The sequence below is a fragment of the Dipteris shenzhenensis genome, chromosome 16 (assembly GCF_047967505.1).
Source record: "Dipteris shenzhenensis isolate YYH24624 ecotype China chromosome 16, Dip_SZ_1.0, whole genome shotgun sequence".
Classification (NCBI taxonomy): Eukaryota; Viridiplantae; Streptophyta; class Polypodiopsida; order Gleicheniales; family Dipteridaceae; genus Dipteris; species Dipteris shenzhenensis.
This window is the reverse complement of record NC_141611.1, coordinates 28436460-28461314: the sequence shown is the minus strand read 5'-3', so window position 1 is coordinate 28461314 and position 24855 is coordinate 28436460. Positions and strand designations below refer to the sequence as shown.

The window sequence follows — 24855 nt, the reverse complement described above, 5'->3', positions numbered from 1 at the left end:
GACCTTGCGTTTTGGTGGTCGATCCACAAGGTCCTAAGTGTTGTTCTTCATTATGGAGCCATACTCCGACTGCATAGTCTCCATCCACCTATCATCACCCTGTGCCTCTTCAAGACACTTGGGTTCTTCAACACGGATCACCTCTGTCATTAAAGCGTAGTTGACCAAGTGTTCCTTCGCCCTTCTTTGCTCCTCTAATCTCTTGGACCGGTGGTGTTCGGATGATTCCTCCTCAATGGCTGGAGGTTCTCTGCCGTCCAAGAGCTGCTTTACCCACTTCAGGAATGGCCGTTGCCGTTGTGGTTCTGTAGGCTCTTCTTCCTCTTCTTTATCTTGAATCCTCCCAAGCACCATTGGGGGAGTTCGGTCTGCTATTGGTGGTTGTACTGGATGGATATCCTGGTCCTGGTTGTCTAGGAAGGAAATATCCTCCTCCAATTGATGCAACTGTTTTGAGAAGACCACACTGTGACTTACTATTACCTTCTTGGTAACAGGATTATGGAGACGGTAACCCTTCGCCTCTTCAGACGGTAACCCTTTGCCTCTTCACTGTAGCCCAAGAAAATACACTTCCGGCTCTTCAGTTCCCATTTGGTCCTGTTAGCATCAGGGACATGCACAAAATAGTCACATCCAAAAACTTTGAAATGTGAAGCTGAAGGTTTCTTACCAGAAAAGGCTTGCAGTGGAGTCATCCCGTTCACAGCCTTCGTGTAGCTATGATTCAGAATGTAAACTGCCGTGTTACATGCTTCAGCCCAGAAAGTCTTTGGCAAATCTTTCCCTTTCATCATACTCGTACCCATTTCGTGGATGACGTGCATCTTGCGCTCTGCTACTCCATTTTGCTGTGATGTATGTGGCGGGGGTTTTTGCCTCTTGATCACGTGACTTTTGCTGTAACTTTTGAATTCACTTGATGTGAACTCACCACCTTCGTTTGATCTCAACTTCTTCCTTCCTCCCCGTTTCTTTCTCGACCATTATATGCCATTCTTTGAACTTACTAAAAGCCTCATCTTTAGTCTTCAGGAAGTTCCGTAGAGGTCTGTGTGAACGAGCTCTAGAGAAGCCTTTGCCCTGCTAGCCTCTTTAGGAAAGGGCTGCCGATGCTGCTTGCCCATCATGCAAGCTTCACATACATCGAGCAGATCTGTAATTTTTGGTAGGTCTGCAATCATTCCACTTTTATGCATCTCCTTTAAAGAACTAAGGTTTAGATGACCAAACCTCTCATGCCACAGCTTAGTGTTGCTCACATCGGCTCGAGCACTGAAAGCTGAGAGTTCGTAGATGTTGTTGCACCGTGTACCTTTACCAATGACCTTCCCTTGAAGATCGAAAATCTATGCGCCATTCTTATCGAAGTGCACTTTGAGGTCTCGATCCATGATCGCAAAAATGGACAACAAGTTCCTCTTCATATCTGGCACATAAAGAACATTGGACAACTATTTTACAACTCCATCTGACTTGAGAGCAATCGTATCTTTTCCTTTTGCTAGACATTTTACATCATTGCCGACTACTACCAGGATGTCATTCCCTGCCGGATGTAGAGAGGTATACCAATCCTTACGACTGGTCATGTGGCACTTTGCACCACTGTCAATAATCCAAGGTTCATCCGTAGGTACATGAGCTGGCTCCATGCAAATCTCCTTAATTGCTACGAATAGCTCTACTGGTACTGCCTGCGTGCTATTGTTGGACTCTTTCTTTACTCCGTTCTTCTCATCTGCAATCTTCTTTTGGCACTCATTCTACTTGTGCCTTGCATTGTTGCAATAGAAGCACTTGATCTTCTTCTTTCTCTTTTTATCATCAGAAGAAGATGGGTTACTAGAGTCCACTCTTAGAAACCAAACACAAAATTTCCAAATAGACTCATTACACGTATAGGTGAAAAATGTACATAGAAGAAAGGCTCACAGTGTGATGGTATCCTAGATTGATTGAATGATGGAGGAAGCCACATATCTTTTCCCATGTAAACATGTTGTACTTTTGCAAGCCATTCTTTCTTCCCAAACTTGAACTTTAAGATGCACCCCTTCCACTCATGCAAGATGTCACCTCTCTTACTCTTGGGAAGCTTATGTGGACCTTTGGTCGATCCTTACATCACTATCTAGTCATTTAAGCTATAGGTGCAAGGGATCCACTCATCGAATGCATTTTTGGTGTTGTGGAAGACACAAGAGGTCGCATCATTGTGTGGTCTTATAGCCTTGCTCCTCACCATGCTTGTAGAGGTTGCAACAGCAAGAATGGGACTCCTACATAGGGCAATGCAACTCCAACAGAGGCACAAAAGAGGGAGAAGGAGAGGGACAAAGTAGCAGCAACAAAGGGACAGGAGAGGGAGAAGCAGAGGGACAAAGCAGCTCCAACAGAGGCACAAAATAGGGAGAAGGAGAGAGACAGAGCAACAGCAACAGAGGCACATGAGAGGGAGAAGGAGAGGGACAGAGCAGCTAGAACAGAGGCACAGGAGAGGGAGATAGAGAGAGAGAGAGAGAGAGAGAGAGAGAGAGAGAGGAGCTATAGCAAGCACGCCAAAGTAGGAGGGAGCAGAGAAAGAGGGGGAAAAAAAAATTCATGGGATTTGGTTCAAATGAAGTGATTTGGTAGGCTGGACCAGAACGGTGGGGGGAAGAGGCCCTAGAAAGAGGGAGGGGAGAAGAAAAATTCACCAAAAGGGCCCTACCATCCCATTGAAAGCAGTTTTGGGCTCATGTGGGGGAGGTGCACCTGGTAGGAGGGTCAAACATGGGTTAAGAGGGGGGGGATGGTTTGGGTGGTCCCTAATGTAAGGGGAGCAACCAATAGGGGCTCTCTGCAAGCCTGCCCACCCTCCACCTCAATATACCATTGCCTCACACCTTCTAGCACTCTCATTGGTACACCTCAAATCACTCTCTAATCTCTTGAAATTAGGAAACACTAATCGGAGGCCCTTTTGAGACCCCAATTCTTCCCTAATGTGTAGCATGTAGATGACACGAAGATCATACATACAAATTCCATAAGCATGCAAGGTTATCAATGTACAAGCATGCAAGGCTATCAATGTACATGGTATATACAGGGGTATATAAAAGATGGTACTAAAGCCTCTCTCACATCCCGTTAGCCCCCTTTTGAGGAGAGAGAGGCAACGTGGCTAGGAGGGAGTGGGAGTGGGACCTCGGCTCTACTCGGTTAGATTTTTAGGTTTTGGGCCACGTGTGAGTGGCCAACATTAAGGCCCATGGTTGAAAATCCAAAAGGAAAAAAACAAGGTGAATAATATTCACTAGGCTTGCCCTAAAACGCTCTGATGGTAGGGACTCATGGATGACTCTTGGAACACTGTGCCAAGTCCTCATAGGCACTTCTGTCGACTGAAGCATGCCTACATAAGTGTGAGGCACCCATGAAGAAGAATAGAGACCATCATGGCGATGGTTAGAATCAAGTATCTGAATATAAGATTAAATGTGGACGATTACCGCGAGTTCGATTAGGAGAGAGAAGCAAGTGCAAAAAGTAGAACGAATTGAAGATGTCCTTTTGTCATCTACTGTCGAGCCATCCAACTGATCTTCATCGAGCGCATACGTAAAAGAACGTAGACCCCTTGAACTGCGATCACAGACAGCTACGTCGAGAATATAATTTTTTTTGTGGCATTGGAACGCTGAACCAAGGCAAGCCAAGAACCACGAGGACTGACTTGGATGCCTCACAAAGGTACTAAGACAATCGGTGCAACAGTCCTACAACCATCGAATGTGCCAGAGAACCCCGTGAAGCTAAAACCTGATAATGAAAATGCAAATTTTCAAAAGAGGAAGATGCGAATGGATTCTCACTGCACACAATGCCCATCACAAGCACTGCCATAGCACATATTTTGCTCCACCAAAAAAACTTCACGTGCTAATCACGTTCAACCAAGAAATTGAATAGTCATAATGCGAAAATGTTTAATTCCTCAAAAAATTGATGTCCTCACTATGTGCATGCAATCCGTCAGTGGCGCTCTGTCCATCCTGGGCAGGCCAAAAAGGCATTTTCACCCATAGGGACTGAACATCTAGGAAAGTTCCTCCTCTCTTAAATGTCACGTGAGCATAGTCCGAATGTGCATCCCGTGGAATGCCCCACGATGTTCCTGAGGAAAGCATGCGTGACATGTTTAGACTATAACATTAAATCAAGTCCACAGAACTGCCTAGTCTACATTGACAAAGCGAAGCGCATCGTACTTCCATGTAGCGAGACGATAGACTTTGTCATGTTACATCTTGAACTACAAATTCAGACCATACAGACCCAGGAGCTCAGATATTAGAAATCACGTGAACATAACATCAGCGATTCGAGTCTTGATATGAAGAAGACAACTGATACATTGAGAGGACCGAGAGTCGAGTGCGAGAAAATAGAGGGATCGGAGCAACAGAAGATATATTCATAGCCAAACCTCAGACTGAAATTACCAAGTTGCTATGAGGCGGTAGCAAAGAATCCTCCACCTGAGGATTATAATTTTCCAGCAGTGGGATGCTTTGAGGGTGGCGAAACACATTGTTCGGATCCACACGGCTCTTAATTTCTGCCAAACGATAGAAGTTCTGAGAAAAATAGCTTTGGCCCCAAGTAGTCTGCGCCTGTGCAAAGCTAGAATTGGTGCCCAGGTCAAGATCCAAGTAGCCAGCATACGCTTGCCTTGGATTCTGCGATACATATGTAGCCATGTAGTTGTATAATCTTTTCGTCCAAGGGAGGAGAAACTGTTCTGGCGATCCTGTATCGTTTGTCCAATCTGCATGATATTGTATGACGAACAAGTTCCCAGCTCTGTGTGGGAAAGCGATGCTATCTGCAGGTATTCTCGCCATCATCCCTCCATACGGTTCCAAAAGCAAGCTTCCCAAGCTTGGATTTGCCTCTATGAAGTCAAAGGCTCCTCCCCATCCTTCTCTCGGAATGGGATGTTGCACGTAATCAGATTTGGCTTTGAAAAAATTCTTCGCCGTGTTGAATCTATCTGCCAGTCTGCTCGGGCTGTTTACACGTCCTACGTTGGCCACTGCTTCTATCCAGGTCCCTTCCACGCAGTCCCCAGCCGTGAGCTCAAGCTCAGGAAATATATCGTTCATTAGTGCAAGAGTCTCATTTAGAGGCCCCAAATGATACCCATAGAACAGAGCACCGAGGTTTCCTTCGACGGTGCCACCCCCGTACAGATACACAACAATCTGGATGTTCTCAGGTGCGGTTAGAGGAGCCACTGTCTGCCATCTGAAGATCAGTTCATTGAGCTCCTCCCTATCGGTTCTCGACACATTAAATGCCGTCACTCTTGGAGTAACTGGAACGAGACGGATTCTCCAGGCAACGACAATTCCCCAGGTTCCTCCTCCGCCACCACGGATAGCCCAGAAATGGTCCTCCCCCATGCTCTGCCGGTCTAGGAGGTCACCGTTGGCATCCACAAGGAGTGCATCAATCACGTTATCTGCAGCAAGGCCATACATTCGAGAGAGGAAACTGTATCCCCCTGCGCTTATGTGTCCACCGGCTCCGACAGTGGGACAGACACCGGCGGAAATCCTAAGTCGGAGGTCCTTTGTGATATCGCATAGTAGAGCTGCCCCAGCGTAATTCCAGCTTCAGTCCATGCTGTCCTGGACTCTAAATCAATCTCAACGGTTCATCAGGTCGATGACCACAAAGGGGCGATCGGCAATGAAGGAAAGGCCTTCGTAGTCGTGTCCTCCGCTGCGCACACGCAGTTCCCATCCGTTGTCGAGGGAGCAGGAGAGACCTTTTTGCACTTGCTGGGGAGAGTTTGGAAGGATGAGAACAGAGGGAGTGGGCACTCCGGGCTCTTGGAAGCGGAAGTTTTGTATGGAGAAGTCAAGGAGGCGGTAAAAAGTGGCAGGGTCGGAGGCGAGGGTGGTGAAGTTGTGAAGGCCACCATCGTCCTGGAGGCAGCTGAGCAAGCCTGGGAGGTCACCAGAAGAGTGGACGAGGGTAAGGATGAAGGCCAAGCAGAAGATGAAGAGTAAGAAGAACATGTTGGAGGCCATAGCTAGGACCATAGACTACAAACTTCCACAAATATCGAACTGCTCTAGTTCTTCGTATATAAAATACCGTCAACCGTTTATTCTATAGAGAGAAGTCACACGAGACATTTGATTGAGGGCAATTGATTGGGGACAGCGACCTACCCTTATTGGTGAGCGTTCAGCCGTACTCGCTGGTGTGACTGCTCTCTTTCAAGTTACAACCAAAAAGTAATCAAGACAAGTAGGTGTGGTTGTCTTGTTCATTTAAAGCAAGTTGGTCACGAGTTGGCTCTCTATGAACATATGAACGATCGTATTCTTTCCAATCTATTCTAAGAACATTGTCACCTTGTCTTCCTGTACTATTGGTTGTGCCTATCGATCTATCCTTGTGGCTTCTTGGACCTGAAATTTCTCTTGTCACATGATTAGATGAGTGGTGCAATCTTGTAAGAGATCGTGGATCTTCCTTTTTGTCTTGTCAATGCTTTGGCAAACATATAATGGTTAGCACTTTTGAATTCCAAAGAGGCTATCTTGGGTCAATTTTTGAAAGATGATAGTGTATTTTATGTTCTTAACCCAACAATATAGAGTCATTACATAGTTTAAATTCACATGTAGTCAAACCCTCTATTTATTAATTTTTGACTTCATGTTTAAAACCATGATCTTATGCTTGGTTAGATCCATGATCTTATTCTTGACACATGTAGTCAAACCCTCTATTTACTATTTTTTGGATTCATGGTTAGAACCATGATATTATTCTTGTCTCATTGCACAAATAAAGTTTTATTTATTGCCATTGTCTTTATTTTTTTCTTTTATAGTATCATTTTCTTTTAGTTTCCTTCTCCCATCCTTTTTTTCTTGTATGCATTTATTTATTTTTATTTTCCTTTATTCCTTTAGTTTGTTTTTTCTTTCTCTTAAAGGAATATGAGGCATGCATCAAAGTCCTTGTCAAAATACCAATGATTCACTTTACACTTAACATGACTTTGATTGTGCATTGTCGGGCATTTTTCCAAGATGTGCTGCAACTGTATTGAATTGATTCCTTGCCTCAGTTGTGTGCTTATTTTTCTTTTTCCCTATAGTTTGAGGTAAGAATTGTTCTTACCCAAGCTTCATCTATTCCTTAATTTGTGTCACTCTATCCAATTATTTTTTATTTCATTCATCAGTCCTAATGGATTTGAGAAATTTAGTTTGGCCAAGTGTTGTTATTAGGGGTAATGTCCCTTATTGCACCTATGTCTTTAGTTTTATGCCTGTCTATTTTGTGATATTCTCTACCACCTTTTAGTAATATAGCCATAGCCTTTTGACTACTTCTCAATTCTCTATGAAATTTATATCAACAGCAAGCTCATTCAAAGATGCATGTAGCTATAGCCCAACATTTTTGTATGAGTTCTTTATCAAAATTTGGAGGTCTTTATGTTTAGTCAAAGATTTGATGATAGTTTTGAGCTTCCTTATGAAGTGCTAGCATAAAGTATTAATGTTATCTTGAAATGTGCCTATCCAACAAAATCAACCTCTTGAACTTCCTTGATACACCTTAGATCCTATCACTAGGCCACAAATATTTTTTAAGACAATGCATTTCTCTTCTCTTCTGTATCTCGTCAAGATGAAATCCAAGCCTTTCCTAATCATTTACTTATTCCCATGCTAGGACTATAATGGGAATTGGCGTATGAACATGTTTATCATTATTTAAGAGAAGAAAGGAAATAAGATCTCTTGTTCTCCCTCTTGCATAAATGTTGTAGTTTTTCCTACATGAGATGTGTGAGGATGTTGTGGTGCTAATGTGAAAATTGGATTAGAGATATATTTTACCCTATTTTCCAAGAAGAAAAATGTTGTGCCCTTGTCTTGTGGCATCATATGAGAGGGGACCTTATTCCTAGGTGAAAGAATTTGCATACTAAAAAGTCTATGCAAACTCCTTTCTTGAACATTGTGGAGTTAAGGTTCTTAGAGTGCTAGGGTCCTATCTCCTTACCAAAGTCTATTATTTATTTCTAATATGCATGCTACCTACAAGTACCTCAAAGAAAAGGTGCATATGGAGGCCTCTGTTTAGTTCCTCTTCCTAACTCTACTAGTCTGGAATGTCCTCTTACTTATAATCCATTCACTATAGATGCATTTGGGATGAAGGCAAGTTTAGATATTCAATCATCACTAAATTTTACTTTTGATTCAAAATATGTGTGTATGAGTTGGTTCATAGCCTCCATTACAAGTGTTTATCCATTACTTGAAACCAGCCTTCATTCAAAAAACAAAGACCATTGTAAAGAGTTGCTAGAGAAATTCTTGATATCTCCTATGCCCAACGTGGGATGTTAGAGAAGGTTTCTAGAAGGGAGATAATTTTAGATGCGTGGTTAATAAGGAAATCTTACTTACAAGCTGTACACTGACTTTGTTATTTGAGATAGGCTTATCAGTGTTGGAAAAATAATCATGGCATATGGATCCATATGTACTAATATATAATGGATGCAACAAGGATAGAGATACATTTTCAAAAAGGTGAATTCCAATTTTTTAGGTTATAGATAGTTGGATCTTGAAGCACATTTGAGAATACGTTGCTCTCACCTTTGATGACTTAGACTTTTTCTTTACATTGAATTGAAAGGAGATGATTGTGAGCAAAAGGCTCCTTTGCCATTTATACTTTGACTGAATAAATTTGATAGGTTTTGAAGTGGTAAATAATATGTGAAGTAAAACTTAGCAATTTTTGGATTGTAGGCATTGAGTCTATTATTATTTTGTCTATTGAAATGTGATTACTTTTGGAAAAGCATGTCATTGTCTAACTACACCTGGAAAGAGTACCATAGTAGTGATCCCACATGTAGGCATACGTTGTATAAAATTTCTAAAGTTCTAGGTCCCAAATATTGAGGGAGAGTGCACATTGTAGATGCTCTTCCATAGGAGGTGGAAGCTATGGTGTAGAAGCTTCATCCTAAGATTCATCAACTCTAACCTAGACCATTGATAGACAAAAAACATATAATCATGGATCATAGAGGTGAATCAACGATGATGGATGTACCAGCTATGTGATTTGGTATTCAAGAAACTCATGTTGGTCTTTTTACACCATCTAGATAACAGAAAGAAAGGGTTATAAACTCCTTATAGGAGCAAAATATCCTATGCTTAATTAGTGGGAGTCCAATTATCAGTGGTGATAAAATGGAGATGAGAGTGGGAGATCCACTAGTGGATGTTTTGTCATTTAAATTTCATGCCCAATTAGCATCTGTATATCCATGGAAGTGTAAGTTAAATGACTTGGCATAATGTAGTTCATGATCCCATATACCATGAAGGTATATGACTACTCTCTTTGCTGCAAGGAGGCGAGTCTTCTTGAGATTTTGTATGAATTGAATGACCACACTGACCAAATAAGAAACGTTAGACATGGTCATAGTCAAGTAGATAAAGTTGCCAATGAGCTACTTGTATTGAGGAGGATCTAAATTTGGAGAATTGTCAAGTGCTGGACAATTTCATGTTTCATTCCATAGGAGTAGGGAGTGGCTTACAATCATGTAAATGAAATTGCTTAAGTACCATTTGAGTATAATTGCCCTAAGAAAGTGTAATGCTTGTGATCTTGATAAAATCATGGAGTTCTCCCATACCATTCATGTCAAACTCTGAGGTGTGATGACTCTTAGATTTGAGATGAAATGCACATTTGAACTAGTGATGATCAAGTCATCAAGATAAAGCTTTATAAGAAGGATGTTTTTTGTAGTCTTTCTAATAGAAAGAGATGGATTTGAATATGATGGATGAAAACTAGCTATTAGACAGTGACAAATGAATCCTTGTATTCCATGCACAAGGGGCCTATTTCAAACCATAGAGTGATTTCTACAAGTTGCAGACCTCGTGTTCCATCCTGCTAAAAGCATACCTTGGAGGTTGTGTCATGTAGATTTGAACCACATCCAAAAACCATCAAAGAAGGAATTCTTTGCAATAATCTGATGAATGGGCCAATCAAAGTGAGCTACAAGAGCTATGGCTATACTGATGGTGGTCATGTTTGCAGCTAGTACAAAGGTCTTCTCATAATCTGTACCATACTCTTGGGCATATCCCTTGGCTGCAAACTTGGTGTCAACCTCTCCATCTAGGATGAGTTTGACTTTGTAATCCCACTTACATACTATGGGCTTCTTTTGTGCTGGAAGATGTGTCAAGGTCCAAGTCTGGTTCTTGAGAAGAGCATTGTACTCTTCATCCATTGCATGTTTCCACTCAATGACTTGTATTTCATCTTAGAAGGATGTTGGCTCATCAAATACCATCATTTTGGCCATAAATGTATAGTTGATCTTGCAGGTCCACCTCTAAGGTTCCTTTCAATCATGACCACATTTTCCAAAATTAGAAGTAGAACTCTCAAGGGCTTCATTGATGACTATGGCAGTGGCTGTATCCACTGTGTTAAGGACCTCCTCTTTGCCTTTACTTTGAGTGGTCAATATGGACTGCATACTATTTGAGTCTATAGGTAAAGAAATCTGATGAATTATTGGCACTGCTAGTTGAGGTAGAGCAAAAACTATAGCAGGACTACCAAATTGCCTCATTAATGATAACATCCCTAGATATGATCAATCACTACTTAACTGGATCATAGAGTTTGTATGCCTTTGATTCTGTAGCATCTCCTAAAAAGATGCACTTGATGGGCTTGACATCAAGTTTATTCCTGAGTTCATCGTCGAGAACATGAGCATAAACAAGAGATCCAAACAGTCACAAGTGATTAATAAAGAGCTTAGTTCCTATGAATGTCTCTTCTAGTGTCATGGTTTGGAATGAAGCATTGGGGATCCTATTCATCAAGTACACAACTATGTCACATGCTTTGGCCTAATACTATCTAGGAGCATTCTCCTCATCAAGCATGCATCTAGATGACTCAATAATGACCCTATTCTTTTGCTTAGCAACCCATTCTGTTGAGGAGTATATCTATATGTGAACTGATGTGTGATTCCATAATGCATGCAATAGGCATTGAACTCTATGGACTTATATTCACCTCCATTGTCACAATGGAGAACTGTATGGCGTTGAACCTATGGACTTATATTTACCTCCATTATCACAATGGAGAACCTTCAGGTACTTGCCAGTCTACTTTTCTACTAAGGCTTTGAAGTCTTTAAAAGTGTTGAATGCATTAGATTTCTATTTCAGGAAGTAGATCTAGGTCTTCTCTAAGTAATCATGTATGAAGGTGATGAGGTACAAAGACTTACCAATAGACTATATAGCAGTTGGATCCCACAAATCAGAATGCATGATCTGAAATATGTTGGCACTTTGAGTTGAAGATGTTGGAAGGGGATGTCTGTGTTTCTTACCCATGCAACAAACCTCACATACATCCTTTTTAAAGTACAACCATGGAAGCCCCTTTACCATGTTCATCTTATTAAGGGATACAAGGCTTTTGAAGTTGAGGTGACCAAACCTCTTGTGCCAAAATCTACTCAAATAAGCATCTTGACTCTAATGATGAGCTACTAGGCTCTCTAGATTAGAATGATAGAAGAAATCTTGAGAATTCTTCCAATCTTGACACCCTATGCAATGATGGATCCTCTGAGACTCTTGAGCTCCCTCACAGTGCATCCATACTTGTTGAGGATGACTTCCATGTCCCTCTTAGTCACCTTTCCAACAAAGAGAAGGTTCTCGACCATTGTGGGGACATAGAATGCATCTCCACTACTTCTTATGGTGCCTACATTATTGTGCAAGGGTATGTTGCCAATCCCTTTTATTTTGTGGGTTGTGTCATCACCCCTCACGACATTCTCTCTCGGGTTCTTGTTGGGATGGAGATCGGAGAACCATTCTTTTTTAGGTTCCATGTGCTTGCTCACACCAGAGTCACAAACCACCATGTGTCTTCATCCTACTTTGTCTGAGTCATTGACTTCTTAGATTGAGCATAGTGTGAGATCAAAACTTGTGTTGATAGTCTTGAGAATTATCTTAATCATAGGCATAGTGGGTGGATTGCCATTGATGACTATCGCCTCCGTGAGACTTGTTTGGCTAGCTTGCATTGGATAAATCCGATTGTTTCTCCTACACTTTGGTTTCCAATGGATTGATATGCCACAATAGTTGTCGTTTCCCTCTCATCTAGGAGTACTTCTTTGGTTTCCTCCTCTTCTAGTATCACCTCTACCATTGGAATTCCATGTCTCCCTCTTGGCAAGAGGACTATGATTTTGAGTCAATGAAGATGATGCCTACTTGCCTTGATACAAACCTTTGCCTTGGTTATTGGGGCATCCAAATTCTTGCCTCTTATTATGTATAAACCTCTTACTCATCCTCTTGTTGTGAATGCATTGTCATCATTTTTGGAAATTGTTTTGAGACCTTATCTCAATTTCTCCTGCATGAGCATGTCTAACATGAGTTAAAATGATGGAGGTGTATCTCGAGTGACTAATGTAGTCACAAACTGCCCATAGTATGGTCCTAAGCCATTGATTGTGCAATCTAGACTAGTATCTCTTCTTTGAACTCTTGTCTAAATGATGTGAGTTGACCTCCAAGGTTCTTTAATCTGAGCAAGAAGTCAGAACCTGATTGATTTGGAAGCATTGGGTTGTTGTTCAACTAATTCTCTAAGAAGAGAATGTTGTTGGCATCGTACCATCCTTTTAAAGTCTTCCATGTAGTTATAGCTGAGGTCTGACCACGAAGAAGAGGGGTCATCATATCCTTCACATTGAAATTGATGATATTTAAGCCAAGTTGGGCCTTTGTATCCAAATCTTTTTGCTACTTTATGAGGTTTAGTTGTTGATTTGTGGTAAGAGAAGTTGTCAAGGTAGGCTCAAATGTCTTTTCATCATCCGTGAGTGTGACAATATCCCACAAGTTCTTCAATTGAATAATTTTAACATGTTAAACTTCCAATTGCCATAGTTTTTATTATCAAGCTTGCTACTTTGATCAAGAAATATGAAATCATTATGTGATTCACCATAGCAAGTTGTATGAACCAAGAATCAAAACCTATATATGAATAGCAACTAATTGCCAGTGATAGCGAGAGCCTTTACAAGACTTAAGAAGATAGTGCAAGAACCAATGCAAAATAGTCAACTAGTGGCTTTACAAGGTGGCATGCGAGTCGTATATGTGCAACTGTCCTGAATCAGTAACCCAAAATGCAAAATGACTCAACAAGAGTGACCCTACCCTCTGTCAATGGATGAAATAGGTATGGATATGTATGAGATGAATACCGATGATAGGTTTTGTAGAGGCTAATTCCATTTGGGAGCTAATTTTTAGAGCATGGTTTCAATTAGCTTGTTTGGTGTTGTATCCTATAAGGTATCTAGTCATATAACTAGTCTACACATTGATCGAGATGAAAAGTAGCAAACTAGATTTTATCTTAATTCATTTTATGTGCTAGGTTTGGAGCAGCTGCTTATCACTAGGAGGGGTTTTGATGAAGAGGTTTCACAAATACTAATCTATGGAAATCCCAAATATGAAATATGAGGTCATAAGAATGTAGAGCTTGAGTAGTTGAGTGGTTTTTGTTTTTGGAGATCCCTCACATTCCTCCTAGATCAAAAGGTATGGCTCCCTAAAGGATAGCCAATCTTTGATTACAACAGGGCCCAAAAAAGATGATGTGGATGCATTGATGATGTGGATAGTGTGTGCATGTGCTAGAAGCATAGTGTGCTTGTGAAGTATAGATGCTAATGTGGCACTATGACATGGCACTACCACATGGATAGGTGATGTGGAAGTTGATACATGTTTTCCTGATGTAGTGGCCTAGTGATGTAGCATTGTAGATAAGGTCTACCAAGTGGCCAACTACTGACCAAACTTTACTAACCTAGCCATAGCTTGTCTTCAAATAAATGATCTAGTCACTTTTAATCAGCCACGTGTTAGTGAGAGAGAGTAACTTAGTGGAAGGAGATTCCATTGATGGAGATGCTATGATTTCATTGAGGGAGCTTCATTGCATTGCTGAAATAGTGCATTGTATTGCTATCTTCTTTGCTATAGCTTTTTGTTTTATGCTAAAGCATTCATTTGTGTAGTGTATTGTAGGAGTCATCCCATTGTGTTGGCTTGTTTTTGCTTGGGCGTCTTGTTATTTGCCACTTTGGCACTACTGCCCACCTCTTGTGCTTGGCTTGCCATCTGCTTATCTCCATCTTGCTTGCTAGTTGGTTATTTTGCTTGGATTCTGGTATAAATGTTGTGTGTTGGTTGTTTGACAAACATTGACAGTGGATCTATTGTAGGCTTGCACTGTTACAATCAGTTGAAGGGCTTCCCCTTGTATGTTGCTCTAGCAATAGTGTTGTGGCACTATGATTGTGGGAACTCTTCTTATTGAAGCTTTCATGAAGGGAAGTTGTTGGTCTATCAACTAGAATCCCATTGCTAAAGAGGTTATTGGTGATATGTGTTGTTGTTGCCGCTCATCTACTTACAATAATATTGCCAAAGCCGAAGAAGTTACCAAAGGCATGTCACTACTTGCAAGTTATAGATAGTCCTACTTATGTTGATGCACTGCTATAATGTTATTGTGCTATTGTGTTGAGTCATTCTTGGTAGTAGCCATCATAGATGTTGTAGTTTTGTTGCTTGAGGTTGTCTACATGATTCAAATTCTCTAATTGATGGCATTTGAGGATTGTATGTCATGTGACTTGCCAGCCATGTGTTGTTGGATCTTTCCTTGAGTCCACCAAGATTGGATGTGTAGAGAGCCTGCAACTTAGGAGTCATGTGGAAACACAAGAGCCAAAGAAACAATTGACCAATGTCGAACAAGAAGAGGTTGGACCAGAACTATTTTGAGGAGATTGGAGGCTCTCAAAAAACCTTATAGGGAACCTTATGTTGAAATATGTGATGCTAGAGAAGGTAGAACAGTGCAATAGAATGGTATTAAAGGAGAAACCTATGATTGCTTAAAAGAGGTGAGAAGAGTTTAGAAGATAAGATATGAGGTGGAGAGATAAGGATGAATGCCACATGGCAAGATGACATGTAAAGGTGTGCTTGAGTCTATCTACATATACAACCTTTCATTGTATGGTTGAGGTACATTGGAATAGATTGATTGCGTGCATCTCCTCTCTCTCTCTCTCTCTCTCTCTCTCTTTCTCTCTCATGTAATTTCTTGTGCACTTTGTGAGCCCCCATAGAGTATGCACTCTTTTTTCACATTACACTAGGCTAAGAACAATCCACTTTTTGACACCTTACACTACTTAAAACACTCTCAAAATCTATAAATCTCTCAAGGAATCAACTTCAATACCAAAATGGACATGTCTCACTCTCCATAGCTTGGAATGATGAGATTTTTGGAGCAAATTGGAGATATGAAAGAGCTTTATATGATGAAGAGCTATAATAAAGATGACAATGCCTCCCAAAGGAGGGCTTATTTCCTTGATAGAGCAAGAGCTTGTGTTCTCTCTCACGAAAACTCTCTCATAATCTCACGAAGACTAAGATGGAGAATATGGAGAATGCATCAAAGGAGGGCGTATTGCCTTGATAGGATGCAAGGGCTTATGAGAACCATAGGCTATGATACTATGATAAAAAAAGTTGATAATGGGATAGAGAGGAGTGTACAAAAGATAGACTAACCGTACACTAATTGTGCTCCAAAGAAACTAGGAATATATACATGGACCCATTTGGGCTAGGATTAGGATTTGTTATATGGTGCAATTAGGGTGCAAGTAAGCCATCTTGGGCTCATAATGATTTGAGGAAAGACAAAATGGATGTGAAGGACGAGCCCAAAAAGTTTGACCAACAATGGGGGAGAGTTGCAGCTAGGAAGGCTAAAGTGGGCCAAACCCACTTAGGCTTGGGAGGAAGGGATACCTTCTTGGAATCTTTGATTTCTATTGTATATCTATGGTAGCATCTAAATCATTTGATCTAACATGTATTCTTGTAAATTTTAGTCTATTAAAATGGGAAGGTCTACATGTATGCATACCAACATGGTAAGGAAATTCATGAGGATTGAGAAGATGAGGGGAATTCACCCCCTTTGTTGACGTAAGCTCTTCAAAATAGACATTTTTGTTTTCATTAAATGCTTAAATGAAATTGGTGCATGATGTACTAACCTCTAATATGTGTGCTTCTTAAATAACCCAGAGATGTGGATAAAGCATTGAATGAGACATAGTGGACTGCGGGGGCAAGTGGAGGGACACAAGGAGGGGATGATGATGATGATGAAGAGGATGGTGGTAACTATGGAGAGAATGAGGACTTGGATGACTATGTGAGGATGATGAGCAGAGAGCTAGGAAATAGCTAGGGATATCTTTGTATAGGTACAACCAATTTTGTACTCATAAAATATGTTTTACAAACAATGCAACACGCACACAAAATTGAGTTCTAGCAATGTCATCCAAATATAGATAAATCAAGGCAAAGGAATCCCCGATCTACCCAAAGATATTTTTGAAGAAAAACCAGCATTGATATTTCCATTGAAATGCTCTCTAGAAGTTTTGCTAGCATCAAAAATACCTCCAAATTCTTTTTGAAATGCTCTCAGGAATTTTTACCAATGTCCAACCAATAATGAGGCTCCAGCAAAGACAAAGGACCTGCCCATCAAATCATCTCGAAAGGCTTCAGAGATGTAGTGTAATAGAAAAAGACCTTTTCCTAGGAAGCATGTCGAGTAGCGATTCGTGAGGGAAGAAATGGGTTCAAGGCTTCATTAAATGCAATTTGGACCTTTGGAAGAAATTGGATATAGTGTTTCTTACACAGTACAGATCGTGTAGTCGGTTCAGCTAGTGGATCATGTCATGGTAGGAATTAACACAGGGGAACACTCACATTGCAAGGCTATGGCTACTCACTGGGTAGCCCTCCCTAGTGCCAGTGCTGGTGCGGGGAGGCTCTCTTAGAGTATGTTCTTGCTCAATGCTACATGAGAAAGAATGCTACGTTTTGAGCAGAGCCTTGGTAGTGTGCGGGAATGTATTTGAGTCTACCTCTCAACCCACAATGTCAAATCGATGGGACCTTGCCAATAGATCGTCAGCCTCTCCAGCACCTAGTCATCCTATTGAATCGCTAGCATTGAAGGTAATATTATTTGCCTCTGATGAAAATCAAGGGTATCTATCAGCTAGCCCTGCAATGCCCAGTTGGAGAGGAGAAAACCCAAATTCCAGAGGGGATCTAAGACACCAAGATCGAGCATGGTGGCTAGCTTGGTTGACAGTGGGAACGTATTTAGTGTAGGCATGTTGTGGTGATCTGGTTGGTGCGAGAACATGCTCTTAGAAGGCTAGTTGAGCCTCCTATTGAAGGGCTTGCATTTATTGGTGAATGGAGCAGTTGGGTTTGGCACCCACCATTTCCTTTTTTTGGCCTTGTAAGGGGCTTATGGAAAGTGGCGTGTTTTGTGTAGATGTTTAGTTGTGTGTGTTAAAAGCAGTGATGTTTTTATCGAAGCTATGCTTATATATTAATATAAAATCTTGGCAAAAGTTTTCAAGATCATTTTTTTAGTTTCACAATACTAGTAGAATGTATTACTTTTCAATATATTTTCTTTTGATTTTTGAAGGAAAAAATGTAAATCCTGGCGGAACTTTAACTTTTTTTGCATAAAAATTTCAAATCCTAGGTGAATGTTTCAAACATTTCTTTTTATTAGGGCATACAAACTTTTGATGCCAATATAAAAGTTTAGCTTCTTAACAAAACTAACTTGAAAAAATCATCTATGGTTAAAAGTCATGTTGACTTAGTTAGTATTAATTGGGTGGATTAACTAGTAGTTAGTATTAAGTGTGGTTAGTGTCTAGGGTTGTGTTAGTATTGGTATTTAAGAGTTAGGTTAGTCTTTGGATCCTAATTACACTTCTTTATTCACCCTCCTTCGTGTTAGTTTAGAATGTGGTGCTTGCTTCACCCTCTTTCATCTTCACGCAATCCTCTCCATCTCCTTCTATGTCGCTCCTCCCTTCCTCCCTCTTTCATCTCTCCTTCCACCTTTAACGTTCTTCTCTTACCTTCTTGCTTATTACCTTTTGCCTTGGTGACATCTCTGTCGGTCTTTGCTACTGTGCATCTTCCTTTGCTACTCTGTTGCTATGGCGGCATATTTTGATGGCAGGTTGCATCTGCCCTTGCATCTGCCCTTGCTCCTTTGGTGGCTTGTTGAGGTAGAAGATTGCTGCTACATGGCCAAATCTTCCTTGAGATCATGTAGACAAACTTTCATTTTGCTTTTTGTTAGATGTGATCATTGTAGGATATTCGGTTATCTATATTTTTGGATAGGCTTGGGAATGAAAACGGGCGTTAGCAATCAATGAAGAGATCCTCAAATGGACCTTTTGCTGGTCTATTTGAGGTTTTCGCTGCCATGCATGGTTTATTACACTGTTCTTCTTCTTCTTCTTCTTGTGACCTCTGAGAAACAAATGTTAATCGAATAATTTTCCTTTTCCATTCTGTTTTTTAACGTCTTCTTTAGTAATTGTAGCTTTAAATCTAGATGCCTTCATACTTACACCTTCTCTATTGTTTGCCGAGTAGATGTGCATGCGTTCACTTCAAACTAGGGAAATGCATCGAATATGTCTTCGTTTTTCATGATCTTCTACCAACTAATGGCATGTAATACTCTACCTACCTTCTTTGATAACTGTGCGACGATATCCTCATTGAACTAATTATTAATTTGTGTTTCATCTGAAATCATATCCCATGCTTCCCTCATGCATTTTCGAGATGTGAACGACTCTTGTTAACAAAAATGCCTATAAAAAAACCGTAGGACTGTGTTTTTTGAACATGGAATCTATGTTTGCCTTCAATTTGTTGTCTTTTGAAGATATTGACGTTGATATGGCCGATTTTGAAGGTATGCATTAGAAGCTATCTTTTCTTTGCATTTCTTTTGTTTCCTGTTTGCTTGTGTTCCTCTAAGATATTGATAGCAATACAAGCTGTTTAGGTAGGTGTCCATAGAGGTATTTTTATAACATATCTTAACGAGACGTCTTGCATTTCTTTTATTTCCTATCTACCCGCATTCCTCTAAGATATTGACAGCAATACGAGTTGTTTAGGTAGGTGTCCATGTAAGCTTGATGGTATTGTTTTATATGCTGTTAGCTTGATGGTATTGTTTTATATGCTGTTACGAGATGCTGAGTGTCTTTCCTTTCTGTTCATGCAATGTACAAGTTCTGACTTCACAGTTGAAAGTCTTCATTTCTCTATGTCTTTGCAGTTGTAAGTCCTCAAGCTAGGTATACATTGTAGACTGAGGGTTATACAGTTTGTCAAAAGTGCTTTTTAGCGATTCAAAAGACCTTTTTAAAACTTCAATGTGTGTTAAAACATACATTGTAATTTTTATTTTCTTCGAGATCTTTCCTTTGCTTTAACTGTAATAGATATAGATTCTAGAACATAAATTTAAGAATTCTGTGTTTCATTAACATAGTGGAAGTTTTATCATGTGACATTTGTTAGTCAACCAACTATTCTTACTTGTAAGTAGATACTAGTTAGTGGACAATGTGAACTAGCACAACTGGCATTTCTATGTAATAAGTTAGCAGACAGTGAAAACTGGTAGTACTGGCATTAATTGAATTTTATTTCATTTGTTTAAAGTCAGTTGACAGATCTGTCTGGCATTACTAACACCTTGAAAAATTTAAACAAATTTATTAGTTGTTCTAATTTCTCAATTTATAATCTCAAAATACTTCAATGATATGGTCTTATGTACTTTTTGTTTATGATAATGGAGATAACTATGAATCAAAATTGCAATTTATGTTGTTAGTAATTATTCAAGATTATGTGGTTAGTTTAAAAATTAGAAATAATATTCAAATATAAAATTCAAATCTGATTTTTTAAAACTATTTTCCTAGCAGATCAGATGTCTAGGAGGGATGGAGGACAAACATATGAAGAGGAGGGATTGAGGGGGAGGACTCGCAAGCATGAATGAGGAGGGAGGACTAGCAGGTGTGGAGGGGGAAGAGGAGTAGGAATGGAGGAGGAGGGAGTGCAAATGGAGGAGGAGGGAGTGCAGATGCAAGAATGGAGGAGGAGGGAGTGTGGATGGAGGAGTAGGAGGAGAGTAGGAGGGAGGGGGTCAATAAAGCTGTCATCCTAAAGCATGCATCTATCTCCCATTTCACCTAGCTGGCAAGGTCATCGTGACCTTCAAACTACAAACTGCTCTCAGGATCATGAAGAATCCTCCTCTTCATAGTGCTGACTCACTCTAGAGTAGACATGGTTCCTTCCATCTCACTCTCCTCCATGTTGCACACCCTAACAAAAAAGGCATCTTGAATGCTTCTCATCAATCTCTTTTGCTCACTCTTACTTAGCTCTTCCCCTACTTTCTGCTTAGTGTCGATGGTTGAGGTGTGTAGTCTCAATGATGACTCACATGTCAAGGGGATCTTGAAGGAATGCCGTCAGAGCCTCCACTCCAAGCTACTCTTTGTGAGAGCAATGCAAAGCACGAGCCATCTACATGTGTCACTCAAGAAGCTCCTAGATTGTTGTAATGTGTTTCCATGAGAGAAAGAGGGAAGGGGGAGAAGGGAGAAGAGAGGGGACAAGGGAGGGAGAAGGAGAAGGTGTTGAGAAATCATGCTCAACATCATGTGATCATATGTAGAACTAACCCAATAGAGTGCTATAAAGGAAAGGGTTAGATGCCATAATCCTAACCTTAAATGGGTTTGTATATATTCTACATTTTCAACTAAGTCTAGTGTACAATTAGTCATTCATGGTGTGCTCTCTAACTATGCCCTTTCTCCTCATCTCCACTCTTCTCCTCTCCCCTCTTCTGTGCTCCAAGGCATGGGACAATGGTATGTTGAGGTGGATGGTGGGCAGGCCTACAAAGAGCCCCTATTGGTTGTTCCCCTTATAGTAGGGACCACCCAAACCATCCCCCCCGCCCTTAATCCATGCCTAACGCTCCTTCCATGTGCACCTTCCCCAAATCATCCCCAAATGACATTGAAGAGGTGGTGGGCACACTTAGAGCAAGTTTTGATTCCCCCCTCTCTCTTAGGTGGTCTACCCTCTTTCTCTAGTCCACTGTTCTGGTCCAACCTATTTCTCCCTCCATTTTTTGAATATGGGATTTCCCTCTGTTGCAGCTACCCTCTTCCCCCTCTTTCTCTATCCCCTCTTGATCTAGGCCCTTGATCTAGGCCCTCCTCCTCTACTCATTTTGGCTACAGTAGCTCCTCTGTCTCCCTCTCTCTATAATAGCTCAGGACTCTTTCCTACCTGCCCCCCACCCCCCCCCCCTCTCTCTCTCTCTTTCTCTCTCTCTCTCTCTCTCTCACTCACACTATCTCTCCCCTCTCTCCCTCTCCTTTGCCTCTATTGGAGCTACTCTCTTCCTCCAAGCTACACCACCGGCTACTGTAGGAGTCCCATTCTTGTTGTTTTTATCTCATGTTGGATCTTTCCTCTCCCTCCAAGCTACACCACCCTTTATAGGAGTCCCATTTTTGCTTTTTATACCTTTACAATTATGGTAAGGAACATGGCTACAAGACCATGTAATGCTATGACATCTTGTGTCTTTCGCAATACTAAAAATTCTTTGAATGAGTGGATGCCTTGCACCTATAACTTGAATGACTGGATATTCATGAAAGTATCGGCCAAAGGTCCACATAAGCTTCCCAAGAGTAAGAGAGGTGATATCTTGCATGAGTGTAAGGGCCGCATCTTGAAGTTCAAGTTTGGGAAGAAAGGATGGCTCACAAAGGTGGAACATGTCTAGATGGGAAAAGATATGCAGTTGCCTCCATCATTCAGTCAATCTAGGATACCATCACACTACGAGCCTTTCTATCTATGTACTTTTTTCACTTGTAAGTGTAATGAGTCCATTTGGAAATTTTGTGTTTGATTTCTAAGATCTCTTATTCATGGCAGATGTTTTCCCTTCGAACTTTGAGGAGTGGGAACTACTTGAGTCACTCATAGGCAAGTTTACTATGATTTATGAGGATTAAGATAAGCAAATGCATGTTGGGGAGAAGTCGGAATCCTTGCAAAAGAGGAATGTGTATTGGTATAATGCAACATACATCACTCCAAGGACATCATCAAGCTATGGCTCTAGAAAGCAATGCACCACCATAAGTTTTCTAAACCAAGGAAAATATACTCCTATTTTGAAGCTATTTTAGTCCTACTAGAAAGCATTATGCACCACCACAACTTTTCTAAACCAAGGAAAATATACTCCTATTTTGAAGCTATTTTAGTCCTACTAGTCCTTGTGCAACAATTTTTGCTAGTTCTTGGAGCTATTTTAGTGTTGTGCTCAATGAAAACAACTCATAGAGTGTCTTTGAGAGAAAGCTATGGAATGGCCATTTCACCTTAACAATAGGGAAAAACCAATGACTGGTGACAGATTGCTTACCTGGGCTTGTGTGTCCTTGATGACAAACATGTCAAGGTGGTGGTTCAGAATAGAGTTGGAGCTGGTGCGGTTGGAGCTAGAGCTGGGGAGGTGTGACATGGAGTTGGGGAGGTTGGTGCTGGAGGTGCAGTGGGTGGTGGAGTCGGTGAGGTTGTAGAATCCCTTTGTTCTACAGATCCTATTGGTTCTCCAATGGACTTAGATAATCTCATCGCATCTCTCTCTCTCTCTCTCTCTCTCTCTCTCTCCCTCTCTCCCCCTCCCCCCCCCTCTCTGTCTCTCCCTCTCCCTCTCTCTCTCTCTCTTTCCCCGATCCTTTAACACTCTCATTCTCATTGATTGCAATGTACTAGGATTAGAGAGTCTAAAATCCTTACTCTTAAGGTAGGTTATGAAGTCAGTTACAAAAAGCAAGTGACCCTTCCCCCGTATCGTCTTATGCCCCTTCCCCCATGCCGTATTATGTCCCTTCTACCATCCCGTCTTATGCCCCTTCCCCCATGCCATTAGGAGGTCCTTCTGTCTCGGCGAGTCGTCGACATAGTCCTGTGCCGTCGAGACTCGGTTCTCCAGCTACGAGTGGTCAGCATAGTCCCGTGCAGTCCCTAGCTATGAGTGGCCAGTGTACGAGCTCGACATGATGAGCTCGACACGATAGGGTAGCAAGCGTAGTAGCAGGGAGAGCGGTGGGGGATGCATGGCACAATGCTTTGGGCCATGTGGCAGTGAGGAGGATGATGATTCAGATGATTTAGACGTGCCTCTGGGTGATGGTATGATTTATTATGACATTACTCAGACAGGAGTACTCAGACAGGAGGCATCTTGATGGATGCACGGGGGAAGGACATCATGGCCTTCATGCGCTCTGTAATTGCTAACAATTACAGAGATTGCTTTATCCACTACAAAGACCACCCAAAGAGGTTGGCTGATGAGACCCTCGCTACTGTTCGCTCTAGGTATCCTAACCCCCCCAATCGCCAGTTCACAGATAAATGGGGGAAGTCAAAGATTGTTACGATACTTAGCAATAAAAGATCTTCGCTTAAGAGGCAGGCACTAGCGGAGCTTGCCAGGCTTGAGGCAGGTCAACCATCAAGGGGCCCGCCCCACACTGCTCACAAGCGTGAGTGGAAGAAGGCAATGAAGTCAGCGAGGGAGGACCCCAGTCTGCAACACGTGGAGGCACGGAGGATCCAGATGGAGGAATATGGAAGCGTGCATTTTGGAGCAGGGGGTGTTGAATCATGGGAGGCCCAATTTGTAAGTATCGATCTCAAATTATATTGCTTATGTAGTTTATTAGGAGGTTGGTTGTTTCTTTGTACTAATCCCTCCACAAAGTGTGTCGCGGTCATGCAGCTTGAGATCGTGGGCAGATACCCTACTCCAGTGAAGACAGCCTACCACCGCCACCATCGCAGAGGAGATACATGGAGGCACTTCTATGATGACGGGTTGATTACTGAGGAGCAGTATACCCGAGCTACTGGAGCGGCCCCCCAGGTATTTGAAAGTAATTAAATAATGCCAAAATTATAAGTAAAGATTTGATTTTTCATACATTGATATATGTTGTCCCTTGTTTACAGGCCCATGCACAAGATGACGAGGAAGACAAGGAAGGAGGCGCAGAAGGGAGCGTGGAAGGCAGCGAGGATTAGTCGTAGAAGTAGTGCTAGCTACTCTTTTTTGTACTTAAAGCCACTGGCTTGGCTTCGTGCCTCTTGTATTTAGAGTCCTCTTATTTTTTGTACTTGAAGCCACATGAAGTGGCTTAGCTTCCTTATTTTTTGTACTTGAAGCCACATGACGTGGCTTAGCTTCATGCTATATGTATATACAAGCACTTTTTGAGCTTTTAATTTTATTGTGTTTTGGAGTTGTAATATTTTATTTGGAATTGTAATTAAAATGTGGTTGGATGTAAGAATTGAATTACATAATGTAGATATGGGATTCTTGTAACTATATAGCATACACAACATACACAGTATTCTGTAAATTTTTTTTTTTTTTTAAAAAAGCGCGTCTATCCGTGCGTTCAAAAACGCGTTTATATTCGCGTCTGTCTGTTCGACTTGCGTCTATATGTGCATCTATAAACGCATTTATAAGTGCATCTGTTTATGCATCTAACTGCATGTCTATATGCGCATGAGTCTGATATATAGACGCGCAATTAGACGCAGGTCT

The 24855-nt window shown here is 41.2% G+C and overlaps 1 pseudogene; it reads right to left on the bottom strand.

The window, feature by feature from the left end:
- Positions 1–4350: 4350 nt before the first annotated feature.
- Positions 4351–6089, bottom strand: LOC147892788 (berberine bridge enzyme-like D-2 pseudogene; annotated as a pseudogene).
- Between the last annotated feature and the right edge of the window lie 18766 nt (positions 6090–24855).